The following is a 4,113-nucleotide window of genomic DNA, read 5'->3' on the forward strand; positions in this document are numbered from 1 at the left end:
ACAGAACTCACACCTTTTCATCATAAATTCTTCAGTCGAGAGTAAACTCACTCTCTCCTCTCTCTCTCTCTCTCTCTCTCTCTCTCTCTCTCTCTCTATCATTTTGATTTTTGAGATAGGGTTGAATGTATCCTGGGCTGGCCTCAAAGGCAGTGTGTAGTTAAGGATGGCCTCGAACTGCTGATTCACCCTCTGGAGTGCTGGGGTTACAGGCATGGGCTACCACACCCAGAAGAAGGCAGCTCCTGCCATGCAAAGCTCCTGGCGATTTCCAGCTGCCCTCACCCCACCCTGTAGCTTGTGCCAATCAAGCAAATGCAAAACATTGTCTGTTCCACTTGCCCTGAGGGCTTTCTGTCTCCCAGCTCCAGGGCAGGGCCCCTCTCTAGCAGGTGCTGAGTGTCTCCTCTGGCTGCTGAGGAGTGTGTGACCACCACAGCCTGGCTTGTCCTCCACCTACTATGTCACTCAACCTCAACTCACAACACTTGACACTCACCAAGCATTTGTTAGAACATGTAACATGGAAATTCAATCCTTACAGATATTGACCTTTTCCCTAAATCTTTCCCAGACCTTTGGTTTTGGTCAAAGCAGGAAACAATCTCAGAAATCCCGAACAAATCTCAAAGCTTTACTAATACTAGAAGTTACTTTTGAACAGCACCAGGCACCCGAGAGCTGCTCTATGAAACGATAACCCTCTGGCATCGTGCACTGCGCAGAGACGTGATTCTGCTGTCCGGAGGCTTCCACAGACGGCCTGGTCTTTCACTTCACTTACTGTCTTTTTCCTGTACTGAATATTTGGCTTTTATGGCAAATCGCTGTCTTCTCATGTTTTGATATGCTCCTGTGTATACAATTTACTTCATGTCACTGGCCTCCATATGTATATTTTTAACTCCCTAACACTGTGCCATTACTCAGAATTGCTGGCATCTCAGTGACAAGTTAATTCGTGCCTCTGACAATGACTGTGAATTTGGCTAAGTCATTTTCAGTGAGGGATATGATCTCCCAGAGACGTCTTCCCTGTCTCCCTCGCATGTGTCTGCAGTTCTCTACCAGCCACACTCTCCTCTGCACACTTCTTCCTCCCCCTCATGTGGCAGTGTGCATCTGCTTTATTTCTCCCGGGCTGAGTAGATCCTGTTCTCCACACTCTCCCTCAGTAAGCCAAACCTAGCTGTTACGAATGATAGATGCTTCCTAAAAATACACAAGCCATTCTCTCCTTCCAGGCCTGCTTAAGTGACCCCTGCAGTTAAGTGGAAAGTCACCCCCCCAACCCCCCATTACAAAGCACATGGCAGAAAGCCACCGTGCAAAAGGCAAACCAGGCAGGAAAATGCTCGTCCATCAGCAAAGAGCTCGCAGGGCTACAGAACATGGCTAGCAGGGAGCACGCTCCCTTGTGCAGAATTGCAGCTCACTCTGTAAATGTGGAAAGGCTTCAGGTCAAGAGACTGAACAACGACGCAAAGGGCACAGTTGTCACATGCTTTGATTTTGGGAGTACAAGCAAGCTTTTCAAAAGCCCTCCTGTGCCTCACCTTTCATCCTGAGAGAATTTTCAATCAAGAGGATTTACTTACCAAATCACAATAGTAAATTCTCGGTTTTTTATTTTAAAATATTTAACCAACAAAATTATATGCATTCAAGGTATGCAATGCAATAATTTGATACATGAATATATTATAATCTGATTGCCACAATCAAATCAATCAGTGTATCCATCACTCCCTGTGGTTTGGAGCGGTGACGGCACAAATTCTGTTCTCATGCTGACTTTCCAGTAAATTGGTTTTATTGAGCACAGTCACCATTTCTGCGTATTACAGCCTAAGAACTTGAACTTACTCATAACTCAAACTTTCTACCCTTTGGCCTGTATCTTCCTCCATTTCCCCAAGCTCCACCCTGAGGATCTCAAACCCTCCTGGAAGTCTCCCTGAACTGCAGCTGCGCCTCCCTTCTGTCTCCTTCTTTTCTGTTTCCACTACTCACTTTTTAAATAAAATGAACCCAGGGCCTCGTGTGTGTGTGTGTGTGTGTGTGTGTGTGTGTGTGTGTGTGTGTGTGTAAGGCAGTCTACCACAGAGCCCAAGCCCAGCCTTGGACTTTCATACAGGGCCTCACTCCAAGCTGGCCTCAGACTCCAATAGCTCTGCCTCCCTTGAGTGCAGGTGTCTCTAGACCTACTGGTGCTGAGTTTGTTATTCCTTGCTTCAGACTGTGCTGATTTCTGTGTGTAAACAGTGTTAGAATCTGCATGAAAGGAGGTCTGTAGTGCCTCTCCATAGAAACCATAGTCCATAACCACTGCTGTACCAAGAGCAAATGTGGATTTCTCTTCCCTCAGCCAAAATCAATTGTTCTTGCTTCAAGGTCAAATCTGGAATAACATGTGTCACTGTGTGTGCATCTGTACATGTATGTGTTGTCTACCACATTGAATATTTTTATTTCAGGCTAGGTCTATGCAAGTATAGGTCCCATGAATGTATAAAGCCCAGTAAGGCTTCATTCATCTCTTAGAATAAGCAAGGAATTCACTGATGTCATGGGCAAGAGAACAGCTTGAGGGAATGACCAGCACTTCAGGAGAAAAACCACAAAAGTCCTCTTTGGAAAATGTGGGCAAAATGGGAGACCAAAATTATAACAAAAGCCCCCAAAGCGAGAGCTGGATACCTCAGGGAATCAGGCCGCTTCACACCCTGCCTAGATCTTGTTGGTATCTTACTCAGTACAACCAGTGCAGTAGCAGGTGTAGGAGTGTGGAGCCCCTTCAAGGGCCCTGTGCCTAAGACGGCAGCTGACTCACATCCTGGATGTTCATTCCGGTTCCTCGAGACAGAGAAGCGGTACAGCCATGCGTAACACGGCTAAAGCTTCCTGCCTGTGGTTGTGCAGCCCAGGCGGGACGCTGGGCACCAGTGGACATTTGGAGCCACTCTGGAACCTCACTGGCTCAGAGTAGGGATGACAAGAGTGAATTACCTGTGAGTGCGTTACACACAAACACCTTTAACTATCACATTTTCTGGGCTGTAGAGGTGGCTCAGTGGTTAAAAGCACTGACTGCTCTGGCAGAGGACGTGGGTTTGATTCCCAGCACCCACATGGCGGCTAATAGCCATTTGTAACTCCAGTTCCAGGGGCATCTAATGCCTTCTTCTGGCCTCCTCGGGCATTGCACAACACGGGTACACTTACACACATGTACGCAATATACTCATACACATAAAAATAATAGATAAAATATTTTTTAAAGTACCACATTTTCTAAAGTCCCAATGTTTGTCTCCATGAATAAGGAAAAAGACAAAATGAAATAAAAATGTAAACATCAACATTTTTTAAAAAAAGGAAATTCATGATGATTCATGGAGAGCCTTCAAACTCTAACTCCTTTAACTAAGGGGAAAAATAGAGTCAGGTGACAGCTCCTCATTTTTCTGTTAACTAATTTTAGTCAGCAAAATTAAGCAACTTTTATTTGCTCAGCAATTGAACAAAAAGAGAAATTTAATTCAGTCGAGGCTCTGGGCCGCCGAAGGAGAATCTTATCAGCTGAAGAGGCAAGTTCAGCACTTAGCTGCAGAGCAATGAAGGTCTGAAGTCAAGAAGATCTGGTATCATTTAATTAGAGTCACCCAATGGCAGCACAGAGGAGATTGATTCTGCCACTTAGAAGCTAAGACCAACCTTGAACCCTACCTGGAACGTGCGCTTTACCCAGTGCGCACCCTCTCCTCCCCCACCCTCCTTTCCCTGGGATATTTCCACACCCTTACATCCCAGCTCCTGCCCTTCCTTTTTTCTGAAGAAAATCAGTATTACTCGATATATTTCTAGCAACGCATAAACTTGCTTATCCTTGCAAAAATAAGCATTTCTCACTATTTAAGAACAAAGAATGAAACCAAATGACTTGAAATAGATGTATCTAATGAAAGAAAAGTATTATAATATACAAAATGCTAATCACGATGACAAAAAATATGACTTTCAACTAAAATGAAAAGGAAACCACTATCTTATATGGCCATATTCTATAGAAATACATAAAGACCGGCAGAAGATCAAGCCTGCCAGCATTCC

This window comes from Nannospalax galili, unplaced genomic scaffold, assembly GCF_000622305.1.
Source record: "Nannospalax galili isolate Female #2095 unplaced genomic scaffold, S.galili_v1.0 scaffold215, whole genome shotgun sequence".
Taxonomy (NCBI): Eukaryota; Metazoa; Chordata; class Mammalia; order Rodentia; family Spalacidae; genus Nannospalax; species Nannospalax galili.